Genomic DNA, 27,235 nt, shown 5'->3' on the forward strand with positions numbered 1-27,235 from the left:
TTATCAAATTTTTGTGTTATTCACAAAAGAGAAAAAGAAGATATATGTTACTTTTTTCTAAAAGAGTATGCAACGAAGTTAGCAAAACACTTTATAAAAAGCGTACAATCAAAAGTTAGTTTTATTTTGTGCAAAAACGAAATAAAAATCATAAATAATCTATTTTATTAAAAAAAATTAATATCATAATCATTATTTGATTTCCATAAATAGTCATTATTTGTGATTTAAAGTTTTTGTTGTTCAAATATAATGATAATTTACGATTTATTATAAACAGGATTGTTGTAGAATCTGATAGTAGTCGGAATCAGATTTAAAATCGATAAAAATGTAGTAGGTGTCATGAATCAGATATTATTGGTTTGACGTTCGAAAAATAAATTTTTTCGGTTTTTATTGTTACGGAAACCAATTTTATCGAGTTTGTTATCAGAAACAAAACAAGAGGATAGTTGCTGACAGGTTTGAAATGTAAGTATATTATTGTTACATTTAATTTGTCTTTATTTTTATAAGGGAAACATAAGAATAAAACACAAAATTTTATAATTATTGAATTTGTGGAAAAATCCAAATATTTTAGGAAGATTTACAAAACGCAAAAAACGTAATTTAACACCAAAATGCATCTTTGTTCAGTCGACAATGTGATATAAATTCGTAAAGTACGCAAGCCCCTGGTGCATCAAGTGGGTAACTGCCATCTTTTAATATCTTCCTTTAAATATTTTCGTTCCTTTTTTTTTAATAAAATAATAGCTAAAATATCGGAAATCATTGTTAACCTTAGTACAATTTTTCAGTATATTAAATTTATCAAACGCTTCTAAATTTATTCATTTGCAAGTTTTGTCCCATTTGTAAATATCTGAGTCGAATATTGGTATTGCGTAATTTCGAAAGAACGAAAATCCAATCAGAAATCCTGTGACACAATTGAAATTCAAAATTGGTTTGCAATTCTGAGAACTACGCAAATCTGTCTTAGATTCCATAACACCCCTGAGAAGTCTCTGAGAGCCTTTTGGGTAATTAACCGGCGACTTAACCGATTGGTTATTCTTGGCTGGGTTGCGCGCATGTGGCTTTAAATCGTATGTACAGATAGTTGTTAAAATAATATTCAAATTGTTAAGTTTAAATATTTTTTACACTTTGGTTAGGTGTTGGATGTGTTAGAGGGAATGTTGCAGAAATATTTAGAATTAGGTAAGAATTCAATATTATAACAAGAATTAAGAACCATGGGAAAACAAAAATTGTAAAGAAACCTTCATTTTATTTAGTACTCTTGTTTTAGAAAATTAAATTATGAAAGATCTTATGTGAACATTCTGTTGTAATTGAATTTCCCCATATATATAATACATATACATACTCATACCCAGTAGCATTGGTCTGCCTACAGTGCATATAAACGAATATCACGTTAATTAAATTTCTTGATCTCATATTAATTTTGCAAATATATAAAAAATTTAAATTTTTTTATAACTCGTCCGCTCTCAAAGCAGCTTATGTAGTAAGGCTGTGTGCCGAACGGTAACCTTTTTCCCTGTGTTGAGTTTCCTATAGTGCACAGTTGAAGTTTAAAGCAAACGCAATAGCGATATTTGAAATTTTGTCTTGTTATTTAAATTAAAAAATATACTTTCAAAATTAATAGCATTCAAAACAATACTTGTATTACAACTACGTTTTTTTTTATATTAATTTTGTACAAATCATTACAGGATATTGTTTATCTTCATCCAAAAATTACATCTGAGGATATCAATGATAATATGTCCGGTAATAGAAAAAAAAATTAGAATGCATTTAAGGATCTCTGCCAGCACGTTTAGAAAAATTGTGCTAATCATTCCGAAAAATCACATGGTTGGTCATTGTTCTTTTTTTATTTTGGTTGGATGGTGGTATTTTTTTTATTTTAGTTGGATTGTGGTTTTTTTATTTTGGTTGCATTGAGGTTTTTTTTTTTTTGGTTGGATTGTGGTTGCAGTTATCGTATTGCTGCAACATTTATGTGTTTCAGCCGGTTAAAAGTAAGGAATATTATACATAATATGTTAGATGAATTGCGAAACCACATCAATTAATAAAACATGCTTCTGTTAACGATTATAATAGGCTACATAGGTTTAGAGTTTGGCAGAAAAGCCAAAAGTAAAGCTTTTCTCAAATTCATTAAAGCCATCGATTGTTCTCACATAAGAATTAAATGTCCTGTTAAAAAACATATTGAATATACTAACCATAAGAAGTTTGATTCAATTCAACTGCAAGCATTTTCTGATAGTGATGCAAATTTTACGGACGTTTTTACAGGCTTTTCGGGATAGGGGCATGACACTCGTGTTTGCCTCAACAGCCCTCAATATGCAAAAGGTAGTTACCCTTCAAACCACCCTCACTGCTGTCAAGCAAATAGGGAGGGTGGTAATTATCCTAAGGGGATGCATACGCGTGCATTGTCTCAAAGTACTCCCAATCTTAAACCTCTTTCGCAGCGGCCTCTTCTCAAGTCACTTCACCTAAAGAAGCAATATTTAATTTATGAAGTATTTCAATAATAAAACAATGTTTTCATACCGGTCCAGAGCTGAAGAAGTTTTTATATTTTTAAACTATGCTGTTCCAATGTGATTTGCAACTGACCTAGTTCTTTGGATCAGGAAATATTTCCGCTACTTTTCTAAAAAGATATAGATTATGATCTGCATATTAATTGAATAAACATTATGGCTGACTTCAAAAACGTCAAATGAAATGTATAAGAACAAAGTATAATGTTCTGTAATGCATCCGAAACATTTTTGACATTGCATCATGTTTTAAAATGCATTAAACGGGCAGTCGTAACAGTGTAACATCAGATTATACAACGCATTATTTTGCAAAGGAGTTTGATTACATTCCAACGATGTATAAATACTGTAGTCATTGTTTAAATATTTACACTTGCACTCATCGTTCAAATGCGTTTCTTAAAAGCCAAAAAAATTACGGAGAAGATTCAAGATCTTTTTTAGATCACCCGGCGGTATCCTCTCCGTTTATTAAAAGGGATATACAATGTATTAAAAATTTAAAATAGAACTCGGGCGAAAAGTTGCTGCGGTTGGGGGACGTCTATACGGCGCGAATGCGAACGAAAAGAAGAGGCCTCTGGTCCTTTGTTAGTCCGTTTTGATGGTTTGGTTGTGTAGAGTTGTGATGTTATGTGATGTGAATGTGTGGGTGGTCTGCGTGGTGTGATGTCTGCAGGGTTGGTGTGTGTAAGTGGGTGCAGTCTTCTTGTGGAATGTGTTGATGTGATGCGTTGGAGCTCAGTGGTGTGTATGGAGGAGAGAGGCGTAACTCATCAAGCCAGTCATATTGTATCGATACCAGGGATAATGGGATGCCCAACTCTTTCCAGTGTGAGAGCGCCTCAAAGTAAGCGTTATTTATAACATTTTACATTGTAGTCAGATCGGAAATTAGAACACGCAACATTTAGTATGATTAAAAATTGGGGTGGGCTTTAGTTTAGCATCCCACGATTTCAGGGTTAAGAGGGGTATGGTTGGATAGAGGAGATTCTCCAAATTACGAATATATATAATTATTTCAATTTCGCGTTTTCTTTCATTTTCATTGTTTTCCAATTTTTGTTAGTGATCTTCAACAGCAGCACAAATCTCTCTGTTTACATATTTTTCTGTAGGATTTTAATCTGGCCGTCCCTCTTTTTCCAATTGCTAAACGTCAGACCTACTGAACTTTGACAGTTGCTTGAGTTCAGTAGGTTTTGACGTTTATCAATTGCGCTCTCATTTCCAGTGAGAGACGAGTTGGGCATCTCTTTATCTCTGATCGATACTTTGCAGTAGTACGTTATCGAAGTCTACCTATTTTTACTTACTTCCATCCATCATTGGAGTTTGCGTTTGGTCCGCTTAATAGCGTATTCTCCTCTATTCTCTTTCTTATTAGTAAGAGTCTTTCTGAATACTACTTTTCATATTTAAGAAATAACAGTATAATTGAGTCGATAATTCTAATTATTTATTATTTTAGAACTTACAAATTATGTAGTTTTTTTTCTTAAATTTTCCGCCATCTTCGTTGTTATATACGCAACTAGTTCTTTTGAATTGACATAAAAAAATTTATACGTAACTTTATTAATTTTTTTGTTTTTTCCATCATTGTTCATATTTTGTTTTATAAATAAAGCCAGCGAAAAGTAAAAAGATTTCAAGGGGAAAAACTCTTGATAGTTTTACAGCTCTACGGTGAGTTCAAATATAAAATGATGGTTGATGAGTTTATTTGAACGTTTGCGGGCAAGACTTCACTCACACATATGCAATCTTAGATGTAATTATTTAATCATCTCCAGGGCACTTTACTCTATAAGACTTTGCGAATTAGTACTCTTTAACACATTTGCATTGTCAACAGTATTGTACTGTTTTTCCGTTGACACCTTTCAAATATATTTGGTATTACTGGCCAAAACGAAGGAAAATGAAAACAAAATGAACAAAATGTAAAAAATAAACGGACGTACATTTTTCAAATTGTGCAGTGTTGTAAATTAAGTTGAAAGTTTTAAAAGGTGTATATATTAATTCTGTTAAGTTGTGGGAGGAATACACAAATACACAAATAAGGAACGAGTGGAGCGAAAAATTATTAGGGACAAGTCGAATGTAAAGAGTCTTAGTGAAAAAAGTCAAATGTGAATGATAGAATATAATGCGAGTTTACTCATAAATAGTTTCGTGCAAATTTCCGCTTAAGCAAGGAATGATGTAACTCAACGCAGGTCCACAAGAATACCAGTAATTGTAAAACTAGCTGCAACTTTAAAGTTTTTGACGCAGGGAGGATAACAACAACGAATTAGACGAAATCACTATACAGGACTAGCCCAACAAACAGTTTCACGTCATGGAAGGGGGAGATAAAGCGAAACGAGCTTTTTACCCAATATCTGTTAATTTTTAGAATGTTCCCTAACAAAAGAAATTATTTTAGTAAATTTAAACAAAAAATAAGCGTTAAGGACTTACATAGTTTGTGCGTTACGTTTGACAATCGCTTGCGCAGTACGGAGTGCTGCCATCGCGAAGGGGGAAAACGCATCCGTAAAACGCGAATTCCAATGCGCCAATCGCCTTACAGAGATGGATTTTCGCGTTAGCGATCATTTTTACTCGTGTAACGCTTTACACAGTAACTCTCCACGCCGGAATCTTCATGAAGCTCTGAGGAACAGGAGTAATCAGCAAAGACCAAAATTATTGCCAGCGTTCCACAATTTAAATGTCAAAAACAATAATGAATGTATTATTAAATGTATATTGAATTATGTGCAAATGGAAAAATTAGCCCAGGAGAAAAAAAGGTCGTAGAGGTAATAAAAATTTTTTTAAATAAAGACCGCCTATAACCTAGGGCTTCAAGCAGTATTGGAACCGAATAAAAGATTTACTGATGTAACCTGTAGCAAACGTGGTTCAATTAATATTCAATTCAATTCAGTTAATTTTTCTTTTTTTTTTTAAACTTCTTGCTGCAAGCTGAATTAACTGCTTGCGGTTTATTAAAAACAATGTATAGAAATTTAATATATTTTACCGAACATATTCTGAATATATACACTCTATTGCAAAATTAAAAGACCAATAAAATTATAGTTGTTAAGTCCAAGAAGTAAGTATTATGAAGAAAATTTCTTCCATGAAGCCTGTATATTGACAACTCAAGTGCTTTGGAACCAATTTTAATAACAACACTATAAAAACTAAAAAATTTGGATAGAAAATGTATGAAATACGTGTTGCAAAATTATAAAACCACTCATACTTTGCTTCTGTTTTGCGGACTTTTGTGATTTTTTTTTAGCTTAAGTGCGTTTGAATTAAAATTGGTAATTAATGATTTAATTAAAATGCTTAAGGGCAAAGCGTTTAGTTAAGTTACGAGGTGTTTTAGTAAATTAAAGTCCAACTGTTCCTACTTGTTGACTGTGGCGACATTAAGTTCATGAAAATTATAAAATTAGCGATTTTAAGTGTAAATACAGCACACAACGATCTCCCATATGTTTTCAAAATAATTTACTTCTGAGGAGCATGCCGGCTACTCGAGTAAGTTTATTGAGATCGTGGCCATCCAAGTGAAGAAAGGAACAAACTTCTGCGGAGAATCCCTATGTAATCATGGCCATTCCTTCGGATAGAACAAAACTGCAGTTCTTTTCGTGAACGAAATTACTTCCAAGACAATCCTTTCTACGCCGAAATTTCGTTTCGAAAATGAAAGCGGTTCTTTTCGAATATCATACTGGTATCTTTTAAAAACATCGGGACCATCAAGGTTAAAGTTCCTTTCGGCAAAAAATTACATATGGCAGTACATTTTCAATAAATATGGTAATTTTTATGAAATAAAAATATCACTTATTCGTCTTTCAATCTAGAAATCCGTCCTATATATAACACCATTAACGCTTTTATCTAAGGTATTTTGAATAAATTATTATATAAATATTTTAATCCAAGAGCACTAAAGCTAATAAAACAAGTTTCATAAAAGTCCGCAAAATTGAAGCAAATTAGTAGAATAAACACTTGTAAAGTTTATATTATATATTTTCTGTTCCCATTTTAAAAGTTGTATAGTTATGTTATTTAAATTGTTTCCGCAGCATTAAAATTGTTAGTACACAAGTTTCATAGAAGAATCTTTCTTCAAAATACTTATCTGTTATACTATGTTCGCACCGACATTAAACTCGTGTTTTCATAGACAAAAGAGGTTTTCACGCGAAAACTTGTGTTTTCATCCATACAAAATCTGTCAAACGAAAACACGGGTTTCGCTGAAAACTGCCTGCTCTAGTTTAATCGATATTATTAGAAGACATATTTTGTCAGCCCTAAATGTCAGTTGACTATTTGTTTACATTCCATAATTGGCCTAAACGTACCCTACAAGAAACTGCTCATGGGTTCACCAATACACTCACATTTGATATGTCAGTACAGTTAATTTACATTTGCATTTTTAAATTCAGAACCATTGTATAAGCCTACAAGTAGCCAAAGCTGTTTTCCTATGTGTGTGAAACAGCCGTGATCACCTGATCGAATCTGCCTTTTTTTTGACACTGAGATGTAAATGAAAGGCTTGTTTGTGAACATGTATTTGTAATGGAGAAAGTTAATGAAAACTTTTAAGGATAATGTAACGGATTTCTCGATAAATCGTCTACCTGTAACTCACTCTTGAGTTCGATCACTGGATTGTTAAATAAAAGTCCCAATTTAATGGCTACACACTTATCTTTATTTCTAATTAAAACAACTTAACACTTATTGCTCGTTATTCGAGCTTACAACTTCTTGCTTATAGCTTGATTGCTCTTATCACGACAACATTCTAACTAGAACTGTGTTTGCTGCACAATCCGGCAGCCCTTATATAGTAAATCTGTAACAAAACATTGCTTCTAGAACATTCTGGCAACTACGAATTCGCTAACTAGTTGCTTCTGGCAGTTTATCGTTCATTCGATTTTGTTCTATCATCTATGTTCGTCACACTGCCCTCCACCTAAGTCTGATCGTCCCGATTAGACATATTTGTGGTACCAAACGCTGCAAGCCGTTCCAGATGAACCACCTTCATTTTATTCCTTGGTCTTCCAATGGTCTGTATGCGATACACTACATCATTGAGTCGTTTAATAACCTGGTATGGTCCTTCCCAATTACACTGTAATTTGGGAGATAACCCTTTCTCTCGTTGTGGGTTATATAACAATACCCAATCGCCTTCAATAAAACCTTCCGAGTTTATTACCTTGTCGTATTTTGCTTTCATCTTATCGCTCATAATTTTGGTGAGCTGTCTTACCATAGCATGTATATCCCTCATCTCGTCTTCTAGGATGCTATTGAATTCCTTAGTATTCCTTCCTCCGTTGGCGTTAATTCCAAATTTTAAATCAATCGGTAGTCGAAGATCATTACCAAAAATTACCCTTGCTGGAGTCTGCCCCGTTGTTTCATGTACAGCAGACCGATAAGCCATCAGGAACAAGGATATATGAGTATCCCAATCTTTTTGATACTTGTCCACAACTTTCCTCAAATGTTCTTCCAAAGTTCGATTGAATCGTTCTACCATGCCATCGGACTGCGGATGTAGTGCAGTTGTACGCGCTTTCCGGATTCCCAGTTTCTGGCACATCTCCTGAATTATAGCTGATTCAAAATCACTCCCTTAGTGAGAATGTACTTCTATTGGAACACCATATCTCGATACCCAATTCTTGATGAATACGTCCGCCACTGTTCCTGCCTCTTGGTTAGGAATTGCGTATACCTCTGGCCATTTGCTGAAATAGTCCATGACTACCAAAACATATTTGTTTCCTAACTTACTGATAGGAAATGGACCAGCTACATCCATGGCAATTCGCTCAAACGGCGCACCCGAATTGTACTGCTTCATCTGAGCATGACTCCTGGACCTCGGCCCTTTAGCACCAATGCACTCGACACAATTGGCGATCCATTCCGTAACTGATTGACGACAACCAACCCAATAAAATCTTTGTTTTAATTTCTCCAAGGTTTTAGTGATACCCATGTGTCCTCCACTTGGACCGTTGTGCAGCTCGTTGAGAACTTCAGGAATTTTTACTTTTGGAATAATCATCAGAGCTCGTGAACTTTGCCCATCTTCGCTTTCCCATACGCGATGCAAGCAGCCAGACACTAATTTTAAACTATTCCATTGTGCCCAATAAGCCTTAGCGACTGGGCTTTCTGCAGCTATTTCTTCTCTCGTTGGACGTTTATTCATCTCCAATCCATGTATTACACTTTTCAAATCTGGATCCTCTTGCTGACATTTCCGTAGCTCCTCCGGATCCCAGTCTGATGTTATAGTCATTAATCGGACATCTATAATGTCTTCTTTGGCCTCAGCTTTTGAGCAATGCCTGCATTCCAGATTACAGGGACGGCGGGACATGGCATCAGCATTTCCATGATTACTACCTTTGCGATGTTCTATAGAGAAGCCGTAACTTTGGAGTCTTTCAATCCAACGTGCCAACTGTCCTTCTGGGTTCCTGAATTGCAGAAGCCATTTTAATGCTGCATGATCTGTTCTCACCCGAAATCGCTGGCCATAAAGGTACTTATGAAAATGTTTGATGCCCTTCACCAACGCCAGTAATTCCCTCCGAGTAACACAATAATTTCTCTCTGGCTTACTTATTGTCTGGCTGTAATATGCAACCACTTTCTCATGCCCATCAATGACTTGTGATAGAACGCCTCCTACTGCAAATCCACCAGCATCCGTATCCAAAATAAACGTTGATCCTGGGACCGGGTATGCTAACATTGGCGCAGTACTTAATCGCTTCTTCAGAGTTTGGAAAGCCACTTCCTGTTCTTGATTCCATTCAAAAACTCTGTTCTTTTTCGTGAATTCATGGAGGCTACTAGCTACGCTGGCAAAATTCGATAATAAGTACACAGTCCAAGGAAACTCCGAAATTCATGTAAATTTTTAGGATTGGGCCAATCTCTGACTGCCTCGATCTTTTCATTAGCTGTGCAAATGCCCTCCGTTGTCACTTTATGTCCTAAGTAGCTTACTTCTTTTTTTGAAAAGGGAACACTTCTTTGGACTCAGCTTCAGACCAGCGCTAGCTATCCGTTGGACAACCTCTTCCAAGTTCTTAAGGTGTTCATCGAAGCTTTTACATAACACGATGATATCGTCGAGGTATACTAAACAGGTCTTCCAGTGTAATCCTTTTAATACCTGGTCCATAAGTCTCTCAAAAGTAGCAGGAGCGTTACATAATCCAAAGGGCATTACGGTAAATTGCCATAGACCATCTCCAACGCTGAAAGCCGTCTTTTCTTTGTCTTCTTCGTTTACCTCCACTTGCCAAAAACCACTTTTCAAATCAAGTGTTGAGAACCATTTTGTGCCTGATAACGAGTCCAGTGTGTCATCGATTCTAGGTAGTGGATAACTGTCTTTCTTTGTTACATCATTCAACCTTCTATAGTCCACACAAAATCTCATGTTGCCATCTTTCTTCTTTACAAGTACAGGTGAGCTCCACGGACTCTCTGATGGTTCGATTACGCCGCTTTCACTCATTTCACGTATGGTCTGGCTTACAACTTCACGTTTTGGTAAAGGAACGCTTCGAGGAGCCTGTCGGATTGGTCTTGCATCACCTGTGTTAATGAAATGTTTCACAACTTTGGTTCTTCCTGGTTTGGCATCGTCTTTATCAAATATGGATGAGTATCTGAGAAGAATTTGTTTAGCCATAATTTGATGGTTTGCCTCTAGTTCCTTGGTCCATTCGTTTATTTCGCTCGATATGTCGTTTTCGTCCATGGAATCTTCCTCAACTTTGCGTTTACGTCCAACTGGATTATTGGACTGATTACAGTTGCGTGCAATATGGCCACTTTTCCCGCAGTTGAAGCATTTAAACACACCATCATTTTTCCTATGCGCTTCCTTAGATTTTTCCAGTGCTTTCTGCATGTTGTCCAATTATTCAAGTAATTGGTTCACCCAAGTGTGTTCCTCTATTTCTACTTTGTGAGCTTTAAATGTTTGATTGCAAAGCAGAGATGCAGTTTCCTGTGTCAGAGCATACGAAACGGTTTCTGCAAACGTCAATTTTGGACATGCTAATGCAGCGAAGCGTGTAGTGTTATCTCGTATTCCATTGACGAAAGTCTGAATTTTCATATCCTCGATGTATTCCACGGATTTATGTGCATAAGCTAAGTGAGCTAACCTCTCAATCTCTGTAGAAAACTCCTGCAGAGACTCATTGGCTTTCTGGCGGCGATTTCGCAACTCGATTTGAAAGATCTGCTTCCTGTGCTCACTACCATACCGCCTTTCTAATGCACCCATCAACGTTTCATAACTACTCGCCTCGCAGTTTGGAATGGTCTGTAATATCTCCGCTGCAGATCCTTTTAATGCAACGAACAATGCAGCTACTTTGTCTTCAGCGTTTCAATTATTTGAAGATGCCGTCTTTTCGAAATGAAGCTTTAAAACGTGGAACGGAACAGTGCCATCAAAGGATGGAGGTTTTACTTTGGCAGAAGCTGACGACATAATTGGCCGATTTATTTGTAGCTCACGGAGACGATCTCTCAATTCATCCATTTCAGTTTTAATTTTATCCCGTTCTTCCGAAATCTGTGAGGAAACTTCTGCTATTTGTGAGGTCACCTGCGATATCCGTGCATCCTGCTCTTTCAATTGTGAGGACACCTGCGCTGATATACGTGCATCTTGCGTTATGAACTGCTCTTCCAAATGCGTTGACAATCGCGTTTCTAACTGCGTTGACATCTGAGACATACGTGTATCCTGCTCTTTAAATTGTGTCGACATTTGCGTTGACATCTGCGATATTGCAGAAAAAAGCATGTTCATGTCCACCATCTTTGACGAGCATTGAGCCTCTTCCTTTTCTTCTATCTTTGTTGTCTCTTCTTCTAATTCCATGTGAAAGACATATTCCTCAACATTAATGTTTTCCGCCCCCATGGCCTCTCTCAACCGTGATTGTAATTCAGTTTTTAATCCATTTGTCGCCAAACCACGTTGTTCCAGCTCCTTTTTCAGTTGTGGAATCTTCAGATCGTTAAACTTGGCCATTTTTAAATAATTATCTTCTTGGGAATTTATTTGACAATCCCACTTCTGACACCAATTGTAACGGATTTCTCGATAAATCGTCTACCTGTAACTCACTCTTGAGTTCGATCACTGGATTGTTAAATAAAAGTCCCAATTTAATGGCTACACACTTATCTTTATTTCTAATTAAAACAACTTAACACTTATTGCTCGTTATTCGAGCTTACAACTTCTTGCTTATAGTTTGATTGCTCTTATCACGACAACATTCTAACTAGAACTGTGTTTGCTGCACAATCCGGCAGCCCTTATATAGTAAATCTGTAACAAAACATTGCTTCTAGAACATTCTGGCAACTACGAATTCGCTAACTAGTTGCTTCTGGCAGTTTATCGTTCATTCGATTTTGTTCTATCATCTATGTTCGTCACAATATTTTCGAAGCAAAATATTATTATATATTGTATTTATTGCTTTTCCTCAGAACCTCTGAAGTTGCAATATTGGTGCGTTACCGATCATTTTTAGGTGTTCGGTTCCCCCATATAATAAATATACAGTTCTAAAACAAACTACTTTTCATAACAATTATAACTCGAAAAGATATATACATAAAATCAGGTACATGAATCAGGTTCATGAATATTAATTATTTGATTTGAACAAAAATAAATATAAAAAATGGGTACAATTCAGGAACAAGAACAACAATCAAAACAATCTACTAAGTAATAAATAATATTTACAAATTATTCATAATCACCGTTACACAATAATATATTTGATAAAATTGGAAACATTTAATAATATTTCAATACAATAAATAGTAATTTAAATAATAGTATGTAAATTTAATCTTTAGGAATTAAAACAACCGAAAAATAATATATGAATATGTAATAAAACATACTTAAAGTTATAAATTTTAAAACATAACACGGCAACACACTATAGCAGATTTGTGTCATTGGACGTTTTAGTAGTAGAATATTGGTTGGCAACCCGCACCAAGTGAGACTTTAGTAGCAGAATATAGGTTGGCAATCCGTACCAAGTGTGATTTTAGTAGTAGGATTTTCAAGGCAACCCGTACCAAACGGGACATTTTTGCGTGTGTATTAGTGAAAATCTTAGGATTGGTTACTTGTAGATTTATACAATGTTCAGAACTATCCACTGATTGTAGAAAGACGTACGCAGAGCTATTGAGAGGAGAAGATGGCATCAAGTGAAAATTTATTTATATATTTTCATATTTTATTATATTTTTTGTTGCATTCCTTTTTATATTTAAGTATATTATTATAACTAATTTTGATTAAAAGTTTGAAATTTATTAAAGAAATAAAAAGTATATTATCTACTGCGCAAAATAATTTTTCACTTCTGATAGCGTTCAGTTTAGACTTAACTACTACAATTTGATCGGTCTTATAATTTTGAAATAGAGTGTGTTATTATTATTGTTAGTGCTTTTTTCCCCTATAATAAGTGTTAAAAATTAATGACTATTTTGATGATTTTTTATAAAGTCAACACTAATACGTACTATGTGGCAGCACTGTTTGAGAAAATTAATTTTTTTACCCGCATGTTCCGCTGCGTTACAGATGCCAGTAAAGAATACGTATTGTAACTCATTTCTCGATAAATTGTCTACCTTGAAACTCAATATTGAGTTGCTACATAAAACACTCAATGTAATGTCTGTACACTTATCGATCCCAATTCTTTCAATTCCATCGAAGAAAATTATTGTGGCGAACACGAGTACCAGAACAAATCAGAATTGACGATGAACTGCCAGAAGCAACTAGACAGTGAATTCGTAGTTGCCAGAATGTTCTAGTAGAGAACTTTTGTTTAAAATTTACTATATAACGGCTGCCGGATTGTGCAGCAGACACAGTTCTAATTAAAGTCTTGCCGCGTAAAGAGCAATTAAGCTATAAACAATAAGTTGTAAGTTCGAATAGCGAGCAATAAGTGTTAAGTTGTTAGAATTGGAAATAAAGATAAGTGTATAGCATTAAATTGGGACTTTAATTTAACAATGCAGTGATCGAGTTCAAGAGTGAGTTATAGTTAGACGATTTATCGAGAAAGCCGTTGCAATTGGTGTCAGAAGTGGGATTGTCAAATAAATTTTCAAGAAGATAATTATTTGAAAATGGCCAAGTTTAACGATCTGAAGATTCCACAAATGAAAAAGGAGCTGGAGCAACGGGGTTTGGCGACAAATGGATTAAAAACTGAATTACAAACACGGTTGAGAGAGGCCATTTAAGCTTAAAACATTAATGTTTAGGAATATGCCTTTTACATGGTATTAGAAGAAGAGACAACAGAGATAGAAAAAAAGGAAGAGGCTCAATGCTCGTCAAAGATTGTGGACATAAACATGGTTTTTGCTGCAATATCGCAAATGTCGACGCAAGTATCGACACAAATTAAAGAGCAGGATACACGTATGTCTCAAATGTCAAATCAAACCAATCGTTAAACTAAAGCGAGCCAGCCGAAAAGGGCACGGGCTGGCTCCCGCAAGCAAATGCCCTGTAATCTCCATTTCACAAATAAGCAGGAATACGAGTAACGTTATCGTTAATGGATGTGTAGACGATAAAAAACGCATACTGACTGGATACAGGCGCATCACATTCCATAATTCGATCTGATCTGGTTGAGAAAGAAGTGGGACCGTTAGCTGGGGCAAAGTTCATACTGCAACTGGAGAAGATACCCTAGTTCTCGGAAAGGTAACGTGCGAGATCGTAATTGGAAAGGCAGCCGTGTTACACAATTTTATAGTGGCAGATATCGTTGACGAAGTCATAATTGGAGTAGACTTTCTAGCGAATCAAGGAATCAAAATTGACATGAAAAACAGGATTATGTCCTATAGAAATATGGAAGTGCCACTTATGTTCGGTTACGATAATATGTACAATGTTAGACGAGTGATAACAACAGAGAGCCAGCAGATTCCACCAACATCAGAAGCAGTTATTTGGGCAGAAATAGATAGAGACTATGGGTGAAACAAGTGGTGGATTGTTGAGGCCACAAAAGAATCTACACCAAACTTACTTATAAGCAAAACCTTGGCTACGACAAGACAAGACAAACATGTTCCAGTAAGAGTACTTAATGAGTGCAAGTTACCAATCAAACTCTCCAAAGGAGCTGTATTAGGGCAGTGTCAAGAGATTGAGACCATGGTAAATTGCGAAATAGGTCTTGAGGCAGATTCCATGAACGAAAACGACATATCGAGCGAAATTAACGCATGGACTGAGGAACTAGAGGCAAACTATCAAACTACGGCTAAACAACTTCTTCTCACATACTCATCCACATTTGATAAAGACGATGCCAAACCAGGAAGAACCAAAGTTGTGAAATATTTTATTAACACAGGTGATGCGAGACCAATCCGCCAGGCTCCTCGGAGCATTCCTTTAGCAAAATGTGAAGTTGTAAGCCAGACCATACGTGAAATGAGCGAAAGCGGCGTAATCGAACCATCAGAGAGTCCGTGGAGCTCACCTGTAGTACTTGTGAAAAAGGAAGATGGCAGCATGAGATTTTGTGTTGTCTACAGAAGCTTGAACGATGTAACGAAGAAAAACAGTTATCCATTAACTAGAATCGATGAGACACTTGACTCTTTATCAGGCACAAAATGGTTCTCAACACTTGATTTAAAAAGTGGTTTTTGGCAAGTGGAGGTAAACGAAGAAGACAAAGAAAAGACGGCTTTCAGCGTTGGAGATGGTCTATGGCAATCTACCGTAATGCCCTTTGGATTATGTAAGCTCCTGCTACTTTTGAGAGACTTATGGACCAGATATTAAAAGGATTACATTGGAAGACCTGTTTGGTATACCTCGACGAAATCATCATGTTGGGTAAAAGATTCGATGAACACCTTAAGAACTTGGAAGAGGTTGTCCAACGGATAGCTAGCGCTGGTCTGAAGCTGAGTCCAAAGAAGTGTTTTTTCCTTTTCAAAAAGGAAGTAAGCTACTTAGGACACAAAGTGACAACGGAGGGCATTTGCACAGCTAACGAAAAGATCGAGGCAGTAAGAGATTGGCCCACTCCTAAAAATGTACATGAATTGCGGAATTTCCTTGGACTATGTACTTATTATATTGCCAGCGTAGTTAGTAGCCTCCATGAACTCACGAAAAAGAACAGAGTTTTTGAATGGAATAAAGAACAGTACTTCCTGAGATTGGCCCACTCCTAAAAATTTACATGAATTGCGGAATTTCCTTGGACTCACGAAAAACAACAGAGTTTTTGAATGGAATAAAGAACAGGAAGTAGCTTTCCATACTCTGAAGAAACTGTTAAGGGCATGAGAAAGTGGTTGCGTATTACAGCCAGAGAGAAATTATTGTGTTACTCGGAGGGAAATACTGGCGTTGGTGAAGTGGTGAAGATGGGCAAAGGTCCCGAGCTCGGATGATTGTTCCAAAAGTAAGAATCAAAAGTAAATTAGCAAACAAATATGTTTTGGTAGTCATGAACTCTTTCAGCAAACTACCAGAAGTATATGCAGTATCCGAAAAACCCGTACATCTTCAATACAGCCGCAGTCCGATAGCATGGTGGAACGATTTAACCGAAAGTTGGAAGAACATTTGACGAAAGTTGTGAACGAGTACCAAAAATATTGGGATACCAATCGGGTACGTTCGAGATTTCAATCACGACAGCAGTGTTGCAAGTTTGTTAAAGTATTATGTTCTGCGTGAGTTTATGGCAACACTTGCAACTACATCACGTTCTACTGTCATGTTTTGCATATAATCGGCAACACTAAATTTTTGTCTGCATATCAGCAAATAGGCCACACAGTCGCTGTACTGCTGTAATTATTACGTAGGTCGAACGCACCAATCCTTATTCTCGATGGCTTATCGGTCTGCTGTACATGAAACAACGGGACAGACTTCAGCAAGAGCAATTTTTAGTAATTATCTTCGGTTGCCGATTGATGTAAAGTTTGGAATTAACGCCAATGGAGGAAAACATGCTGTTGTAAGACAGCGCACGAAAATTATTAGCGGTAAAACGAAATCAAAAAACGACAAAGTAATGAACTCTGAGCGTTTTACTGCAGGCGATTGGATGTTGTTATATAACACACAACGAAAGAAAGGGTTATCTCCCAAATTACGGTGTAGTTGGGAAGGACCATAGTAAATTATTAAACGACTCTATGATGTAGTGTATCACATACAGACCATTGGAAGACCTTGGAATAAAGTGAAGGAAGTTCATCTGGAACGGCATGCTGCGTTTGGTATCGCAAATATGTCGAATCGGGACGATCAGACTAAGGTAGAGGGCAGTTTGGCAACACGAATTCCAGAACAAAATCGACGATAAATTTCCAGAATCAAGTCGAGAGCGAAATTCGTAATTATCATATTGTTCTAGTAACGAAGTTTTGTTAGCGATCTACTTTATAAGGGTTGCTAGATTGTAGAGCAGACACAATTCTAATTAGAGTACTAAATATAGCCATTAAATTTGGAATTTTATTTAACAATCTAGTTATCAAACTCAAGAGGGAGTTAAAAGTAGACGATTTATCCAGAAATCCGTTGAAATAAATTCACTGAATTCTTCCCCAATTTTCCACATTCGTTAGGTAAGTAGGTAGGTAAAGTGGCTGTCATTCGACACACTTAGGCCTTTAGGAGGCCAATTGTGATACTACTGGGACTGTGATCCCCTCACTCTATTGGCTCCTCTCTGAACCACCCCGTACTTCTGATGAACTTCATCAGCGAGACAAGTTTTATCTGTGCAACCTCCGAGACGTCGTCAAGAAACCCACGACCGATGGTTGCGATTATTTTCCTATACAGTGTTGCGCAATCGCATAGAAGATGTTTAATGGTCTCCTCCTCTTCTACTTCCTGACAACTTTTACAATAGTCGTTATATGGCTTGCCAAGTCTACTTGCATGTCTGCCTATTAGACAGTGGCCTGTTAGTACTCCTACTAGAGTTCTTATATCATTCCTCTTGAATTTAAACAGTCGGCATATGCGGCTCAAATTCCATTCTTGCCACGTTTGCCTGCTAGTTGAGCAGGTCAGGGACTGATTCCACTGACACTCGGCTATATTAATGACATGTTTGTCGATTGAGTATCTACAAGTAGCCAGAGGCATGTTTATGTCCTCCTTACCAGGCTCTAGTTGTAGGGTAGTGCCTGTTCTGGCTAGTTCATCTGCTACGCAGTTCCCAGGGATGTCACTGTGTCCTGTGACCCATTGCAGGTTTACCGTGAAATAGGATGACAGATCCGCTAGAAGATCATGGCATTCTTTCACTGTCTTCGACGAAATCCTATGAGACATCAGAGATTTCAAAGCCGCCTGGCTGTCTGTATATATGAACACACTTCGTGTTGTGATTACACTTTTTGTTAATACAAGAAGGCTTTCTTTAATTGCAGTGACCTTCGCTTGGAAGACACTGCAGTGGTCTGGTAATCGGAAGGCGATTTTGGTATCTAGTTTAGCCGAGAAGACACCGCCGCCTACTCGGTTATCCAGTTTGGAATCATCCGTATAGAAGCTTATCCCCGCTTCCTTTCCTTGTTCCTTGAGGGGAAGGCAATATTGAGGAGCGGAGTTAGGTTCAGCTCCATAGGATTGCGAAAATCCGTAGTTAAGGGAAGAAACGGGAACTTTCTAAGTATCATAGAATGCCCCTTGTTGCTGGCGACTAGAAGGGAGGATTCGCTCAGTCTCAGAGCTGACTTCGCTGCCATTTGCTTGCAATACAGATCTGTTGGCAGCAAGTGTAAAACTATGTTGAGTGCCTGGCTTGGCGCAGTTCTGAGAGCTCCACTGATGCAAATACTAGCTGCTCTTTGTATACTTTCCATGCTTCTGATCGTATATTTCTTTTCTGTAATTGGCCACCATACTACTATACCGTAGGTCATGATAGGCCTTACAATTGCTGTGCACAGCCAGTGAGCCACCCGAAGTGTCAGTCCCCATCTGGGCCCCACCATTCTTTTACATGTGTAAAGCGCTGTAGCTGCTTTCTTTACCCTCGCTTCCAAGTTTTGTTTCCAAGAAAGCTTCCTGTCCAAAATTAGTCCCAAGTAGCTTGCTTTATCTCCTACCGTTAGCCTGGTGCCATTTAAAAATGACTGCGTGATTTTTGGAGTACTGTGTTTCTTTGTGAACAATACTAGTTCTGTCTTGCTAGCATGTAAATTCAGTCAGCATGATATGGACTATACCTGTCCCCCTGCGGGTAGGGGTAAGAATTTACCCGCGGTAAGGCATGCCTGTCGTAAAAGGCGACTAAAAGCCAAATGCACTATGACTGTTATTATGTACCTTGCTCAGTAATATCAGCATAGTATGTCAGAAATAATGCTATAATACTCAGCTTGAACTGATATTATAGACTTTAAGTGAAAAAGCAAATAAAAAGACATTTAAAGTTCAAGCGACAAATGTCACCAGTCATTGAGTAATGTGTTGCTCAACTGGCAGTAGTTTCGGCTACACAGTCTTACCGGAGACTTTCTGGTACCACGGGGAGCAGAAAGCCCTTGGACTTCGGTCCAATCTGCTCATTGGGCTATGGCCCCTTTGGGGAGATTTGTGGTGGCTATGGTTGAAACCTAAATGCAGGAAGAACTGAAAATTCAGCCTAACTGTTTTTTCAGTTCTAAAATAAAGTTGCAAAAAGCAACTGGGTTCCGTACCCGAAAACGGAAAAGGTTTTAGGTCCGCCTCGAATCATACCAAGATGGTAGTGTGGACCCAGACACACTGCCACTGGTATCCAAATAAATACTTGCAAATAGCTCGTATTGTTTGGGGCGCTTATCAACGCATTGTATTGATACGCTGTGTTTTGGAACACCGTGAGGTAAGGCCGTCGACGGCAGGTACGTGAGTACAACAACAACAACGAAAGTTATACCATCGATTAATATCGTTTAATATTGTCTGCATAAGGCTAGCGAGGGTGTTCGGGAACTTGCCTCTAACCGAGACTGCCACATCATCAGCGTAGGCCACAACATGTACCTCCTTCTTTTCTAGATCCACAAGCATTTTATTCATTGTCAGGATTCAGAGAAGTGGGGATAACATGCTTCCTTGGGGTGTACCCCTTCGGACAGATCTGTGCATCGTTGAAGCTCCCAGCGTTGAAATAATTGACCTGTCCAAGAGCATCTGTTCAATTAATTTCCGGAGAGGCTCAGAGATGCCCAGATCTTTAAGCGCGCTCAATATGGCCTTCGGCTGCATTTTGTTGAAGGCACGTTCTATGTCTAGGAAGGCTACGAGGGTGTATTCTTTTATTTCCAGAGACTTTTCAATCTCTGCTTCGAGTACGAATGCTGCGAAACTGCCATTTTTCTTGTGTTTAGTATGTCCGTTATATGTATTTCTATTAGTCTCTCCAGCGTTTTTAAAAGAAATGATGAAAGACTAATTGGTCTAAAATCCTTTGGATTAATGTGTGAGCTTTTGCCAGCCTTTGGTATATATATCACCTGGACTTCCCTCAATATCGAGGGAATATAGTTTAATTTCAGTGCCCCTCTAAACATGGTTGTTAACCAGTTTATTGTGTAGCTCAGGGACTGCTGTAACTGAGCCGGGAATAAATCGTCTAGTCCTGGCGTTTTATAAGGCTTGAAGCTGCCTATTGCCCAATAAATATTGCTATCTGACACTATGTCTAGCGGAGGGGACTCTGAGCCTACTTCACTCTCCATTATATGCTCCCCTACGAGGTTCTCGGAACTTTCTGGGAAGTGAGTATCCATTAGTAGGCCCAGAGTCTCTTTACTGGATACCGTCCAGCTGTGATCTGGCTTCTGAAGGTATCCGATGCTATGTTTCGACTGTGTCATTATCTTTCTCAGTCGAGACACTTCTGCCGTATTTTCGATGTCATTACAAAAAGATTTCCACGAATTTCTTTTTGCTTTTCTTACCTCCTTTTTGTATGTCCGAAGGTGGTTATGATAGTTATCCCACTCTATATCTTCTTGGGATAGTTTGGCAAAATTGAATTGCTTCCTGCAGAGTGGAGACCACCAAGGAAGTCTAATTCTTCCCCTACTGTACGTTAATGGACAAGCTACGTCTAGTGCTTGACGACAAGAATCTGTGAATCGTTTAACGAGGATGTCTAGGTCCTCTTTCTTTTCCGGTTGAAATGGTGGAGTCATAGGAATACGCTTTTTTAGCTCCTGCATGTGCATCTGCCAGTTCGTTTTCCTATGATTCTTATATTTCTCTTCCCTAACTACATTTTCTTCAATTATACACTCAATGTAGCGGTGATCTGAGAAGGAGTGTTCCTCCAATACCCTCCAATGTGTTATTTTATCCACCAGTTCTTCCGATACCAGTGTTATATCTAATACTTCCTGTCGGTTTCTGGTTATAAATGTTGGCGTAGTACCTTTGTTACATAATAAAATCTTACTTCCTATTAAATAATTTAAGAGCAACTCACCCCTTACATTAATATCCGTGCTTCCCCATAGAGTGTGGTGCGCATTGGAGTCGCACCCAAATATAATCGAACACTTGGATGCTTCGGTATCCCGTACCATCTCCTTGAACTGCTGCCATGGCACTGCTGCCTCGTCGTACGGCATGTAGCATGATGCTAGCCGGTATTTCTTCTTACTAGCTAGCCAATATACATGTCCTAGGCTTACCTACACAACCATTCGCGTACTATAATCTGTCCTCAGACCGCAAATACGCCTTCCATTAACCCATGGCTCCTGAATGAGGACAAAGTCAGGCCGTTCTTCTGCCATGCGGTTAACTAGGGCTAGAGACGCTAGTTTGCTGTGGTGTAGACTAATTTGGAGAAGACGCATTAGTTATTGTCTTCTCTGCATCATCATCAGAGTCGCTTAAAAGCTCACTCTCAGTGTAAAGTTTAGAGAGTTTGTCCGCAAGCTCAGACCCCGAAGTACACTCACCTTGATCTGTGACCTCAGCGTCGCTCGAGGTCTCCACTGGATCTCCCTCGACTTCGCACTCCGATTCCGATGCCAAGTTTTCTCCTGCATCGGCGTCTGACTTGTAGGGCTTGACCTTCACTTTTGTGAGTCCGTAGTTGATCTCTCCGCCATGACACCTTGATCCAGCCTTTTTTATACCTCCTACCATGGTAAGACCTCCTATCTGGATACTGCACTATTGAAGAGTACCGAACACCCAGAAAGGAAGCCTGACCTTAGCTAGATACCTCACTACTACAACAGGGTGGTATCTGTTCCCAGTCGGCACCCTCTTGGAGGGTTCAGCGGAGGATTTTGCCAACCTTCCACATGCATTAAATGTTAATAAAAAAAGCCTTATTTTAAAATTCGCGTGAATAAATCAATCCCTTGTATATTTATCTATCTTGAATTTCGTGCGAATGACAACTTATGTTCAAATATCGATTATGCCATTGTAAACTTCGGCAATCTGTCACACATGTTCTTGTTTTGACTTAGCCAATTATACGACTGTTTTAGTCCAAAAGTGTGTTTTTATTTTTATTTATGTATGTGCATATTAGAGCTCTTGGTATTTGACTAGTCGACTAACCGGATTTACCGGATAGGGCATTATTCGAATAACAATAAAATTTGCAGTACCCGGATTGTAGTAAGTCGTCGACTATGCGATTAACCGATCATTTTCGACTATCCGGTTAGCCGTTCGTTGTCGACTATTCGAATAGTAAGTTGTTAAATTCTATTAATTCTGACAATAACAAAAGGGTTGCAAAATTTGAAATACCAAAGTGTACCAAAGTTTTTACGCGCAGAAATTCTTTTTGCGTTGTTTCCTGTATCTAGGGTACAATCTCTCTGTTTATTTTATTTTTCTTCGTTTACAAAATATATTAGTATGGCAGCACTGATGTTTGACATTCACAACCATTTTGTTATTGTCAAAATTAATAAAATTGAAGAATGATTTAAATATTGAAATAAAGCTATTTTTGCAGCATCTAATATAAAAAAATTTCTAAAAACGAATTAGTCAAGTGTTAATGGATATAAAAGTGAAAAATATAAGTGTATAATTCATTTTAAATCGCAAAAATAAGTACTTTAAATAGTTGAAATTTTCAACTTTAAACGTAAATATCTCGAAAACTATAATATTCTGGATCTGGAGGATCTCCTCTATCCGCTCATACCCATTTTATCCACGAAAGCGTGGGACGTTATTCTAAAGCCGACCCCTAATTAAAACAACTAACGCTCTATTACCCGATATTCGATTTTTCAACATCTAGCTTATAGGTCTTTACTAAAAGCTTTTTCGCACAGGAGCTAATTGATCAATTAACCCGTCATTGTTCGATTAAAGCGCTAATTTAGATCGATTTACATAGAAAATAAAAATTTTATTTAACAACGTTAATTCTTAGTCTAATACAAATCGAGTTGAAACTGGAATTAAACTCTGTGGGCTGTTGTCCACAATATACATTTGGCTGTGTTTATTGATAAAATATTGTTCATTTTTTGACTATGTTCTCACCTCACCTTTTTTTCACTAAACGCTCACTTCTATGTAAAAATTGCAATTTTTCTTCGTAAAACGTTTTATTTTCTTTTCGAAAAAATTTGAAAAAATAAATTAAATTCTATAAGCGAAGCTAAATAATGTACCAAATAGACGGACGACCGTAAAAAATGGCGCAACTCGAATTTATCCTGTGCTATCGCTGTCTAGAAAAAGAGGCCGGCGCGATCGCCGTCCCTCTTTTTATTAATGTTGGTGTGTAAAGTTATGGTGTCTTGGTATCCTGCTGTGTGTGGGTGTATGCTGCTCCTTCCAGTAAGGTTGGTTGTGGTGTGCCAGTGTTGGCTTGTGAGTGGTGACTTGTTGAATGCATCAGGGCGGGAAGCTCAACTCATTTAGCCATCACCGGCATTTCAGCGTACATAGCTACCCGTATGGAGAAAAGGGCGAGTTTGGTTACGGCTCAATGGTATAGGTTATGGATATTTTTTTTTTTATATATAACAAAGTTTCTTTGGTTTGTGGGGGTCGTATTAGTCTACCCACTATTGTATTAGTATATATGGTTTACTACTTGCGTTTTCACTATTATCTATTATATTGGTAGGAAGCATAGTTTAACGAAATCTAGTATTGAACCTTTTCACAGCTGATTCCCATAATCCACCCATATGAGGAGGGCTTGGAGCGATAAACTGCCAATTAATACCTTGGGGAGCGTACTTTTGTACAATCTCAGGTGAGATTTGTTTGATAAAATTCATGAGCTGTTCTTCTGTGGCTCTTTGGGCTCCTATAAATGGTGTTCCATTGTCGCTCATGAGTTTTGGCGGAAAACCGCGTCGTCCAACGAAGCGAGAAAATGGCGCGAGAAAAGTTCCCTTTGTCAGATCCGTACATAGCTCGAGGTGCACTGCTTTTGTCGTAAAACAGACAAAGACAGCCTCATAGCCATTAACGAGGGTGGGACACTTAACATGGACGCCTTTATCTGAAAAGCCCCAGCAATGTCGATACCTCTAATAATGAAAGGCAGAGCGAAATTACAGCGTTCCGGAGGAAGTGCTATATAGAGGCGCAGTATGCCTTTCCAGGGGCGTCACAGAATCCGTGTAGTTCGACTTTGTGTTCGGGGGAATTGTTTACCCATCGTGCGATTTGCATCTGCCAGATATCATTTAGATTGCTCGCCAACTGGGACCATTTTTCTAAACGAAGTGGTTTGACTTGTTCGTAGGAATATTTTGTGTGGATAGAACCGACAAACAATTAGAAACAGTGGATTGGAGTCTAATAAATTCTTCACTTGTTTCTTTTTGAATCTTAGGCAAGTTCATTAGTATCGTTACTTGCTTATCGACCAATATTCCAATCCTAATTAAAAATTATCGTCATTTAGTGCGAACTATTTGACAATTGCGACTGCTTGGCCTTTTGTTTTGTATCGGAGGAGATACATTTTTGTGCATTTGATATTTTGACGACCGTTGTTCATAACCATCATGAAAAATGTCTGTGTCACATCCGGGTACCTTAAGATGGATGCCTAAACTTGCCTCTTGACTACTTTCGGCAAATCTACTCGCTGATGAGGAGTAGGTGCAATTGCTGTTATTAGCTTTAGATGATTAGAAATCATTGCTTTATTTTCTTCAAACTGGTCTTAGCAGTTTTCGTATTTGGCGTAAGCCGAGGATTTAGAATTTTCTGGTAGGTCTGACCGTCAGATTTTATTATGGCGTCATATGCAGCTTGAAGACGTGTATAGAAGTTGTCATTTTTGATTTCTAATGCCTATTCGGAATTACCCTGTATCAGCGAAGATGAAAACCTAATGCAGTTTCTTATTAAACTCTCACTTTCCGAAATGAATTTTGTGTAAGAAATGTCTTATCCCCATTTTTGTTTTGTAGCACCTTGCTTAGAGCGTGTAGCTTTTGCTGGTGTAGATGGACTTTTATCATCAGAAATCATCTCCGGTACGTGTAAATATATTTTGAAGAATTAGATTCTTTTGAATCTGTGTTAATTTAGAAAAATGGAAACCTAATAAAATAATTTTTTTCAGTGTATATTTAATAAAATAAGCGATACTTTGTAAATAATAACTGCAACCGAAACTCTTTACTTTACGCAAATAAGAGTTGTTAATTCGGATACAATGAACAAAGGTGCGCGTTTTTAAATGTTTTTTTTTTGTTTTTAATACCGATTCGGATGTTTATTTGAGATATCAAATAATAATTTGTATTATATTTAAGTATTTGTATTGGTTACAAATGTTTATATTAAATTATTTATTAATAACCGCAATTATTATTAACGTTTTTTTTGTCCGAAACTCCTATAGGGTATACCTATAAGCGGATCAGTTTATAAACATATATTATATTTGTGTTTATGTACAAATGAGAGCTGGTGAAGAGATCATTTTATACAAAAATATGCCCGATTTGTTTGTGCTTGAAGTTCTGTATGCAATCCTGCCGAAGTGGCCTTTGAATATCATTTAGTTGTTGATCAACCAATATACAATAACAATTTTTTGTATTGTATTGTTGTATAATAATAAACCGTTCTATATTTTGTGTTTTTGACCAATTTAAGATTTGTGTGAATTCCGTTCATCGTGCTGTTTTAATTTGCGAAATGTGACGATTACTTTTTCGCACGATTGTACCCTATGTATTTAGGGTATACAGGCACAAGCACATTGTATACTGTGTATAGGTATGTACATATATATGCATATGCGTATTATTTCCGCGGTACGAATTAAGAGAGCAGAGAAATACAGGTATTTTACCGACTGCACTTATGTATGTATAGATATGTATAAATATGTTTAAATATCTAAATTTGTGCGTATGCAAAAGAGCAGCTCCTTTAACTTTCGCTCTCGCTTTTGCTATTTTGCACTTAGGAATTAGTATGCATGTATATAATGAATATGAATATACGTATAATGGATATTTGTATGTATGTTTATTCTTATTTGTTTCTTTTCTCTCCCCTTATATTTTCCTTTATTATTACTTTTTATAATTCCTCCAGGTGTTTTGGTGTGTAATATATATTTATGTTAGATGTAAGTATCTGAGTCGGAGAGTCCTTTCCGCTGACTGTTTCAGATATCCGAGATTCTGTTGCCTTTTAACTTCGTTGTAATTCCTTGTCTGTTTGTTTGGATGTTATCTGTTTCTATACTTTCTGTTTTAGTACGCGCCCGCTCAGGTATACGATTAATTTTGTTTTTAGTTTCGCGCTCGCTTATATGGGTTATTTGGTTTTAGTTTCGCGCCCGCTTTGTTTGTTATTATTATTAACACTTAATATTTTATTTAGTTATTTTTATACTCTCGCAACTTGTTGCTGCCGAGTATAATAGTTTTTTTCACCTAACGGTTGTTTGTATCACCTAAAACTAATAGAGTTGGATATAGAGTTATATATTATATGTCTAAATGATCAGGATGAAGAGGCGAGTTGAAATCCGGGTGACTGGCTGTCCGTCCGTCCGTGCACGGTGTAACTTGAGTAAAAATTGAGATATCTTTATGAAACTTGGTACACATATTTTTTGGTACCGTAAACACGGTTGGTATTGCAGATGGGCGTAATTGGACCACTGCCACGCCCACGCCCACAAGACGCTTTTAATCAAAAACAAATAAATTGCCATAACTAAGCTCCGCAATAAGATACAAGACTGTTATTTGGTACACAGGGTCACATTAAGGAAGGGCATCTGTAGTTAAATTTTTTTAAAGTGGGCGTGGTCCCGCCCCTAATAGGTTTAATGTGCATATCTCCTAAACTGCTAAAGCTATAATAACAAAATTCACTGGAAGCAAATGTTTTTAGCACCTCTACCTACAGTGGGAAAATGGGTGAAATCGGGTGATCGAAAATATCGGTAACCATAGAACAAGGCGGCAAGATCCACAAAGAAATC

At 37.3% G+C, this 27,235-nt stretch overlaps 1 long non-coding RNA gene across 2 annotated transcripts; it reads right to left on the reverse strand.

Annotated features, from left to right (window-relative positions):
• Positions 1-558: 558 nt before the first annotated feature.
• On the reverse strand, positions 559-6,844 carry LOC106621496 (uncharacterized). Of its 2 annotated transcripts, XR_004975735.2 has the most exons (4): positions 5,635-6,844; positions 5,067-5,261; positions 2,596-2,698; positions 561-2,537 (listed from the first exon to the last, which is right to left on the reverse strand). It is a non-coding gene; the product is annotated as an uncharacterized lncRNA (long non-coding RNA). The 2 variants fall into 2 exon arrangements; XR_001330911.3 differs by lacking the exon at positions 5,635-6,844 and having other exon boundaries at positions 559-2,537; positions 5,067-5,628.
• Positions 6,845-27,235: the final 20,391 nt, after the last annotated feature.

Source organism: Bactrocera oleae, chromosome 5 (assembly GCF_042242935.1).
Source record: "Bactrocera oleae isolate idBacOlea1 chromosome 5, idBacOlea1, whole genome shotgun sequence".
Lineage (NCBI taxonomy): Eukaryota > Metazoa > Arthropoda > Insecta > Diptera > Tephritidae > Bactrocera > Bactrocera oleae.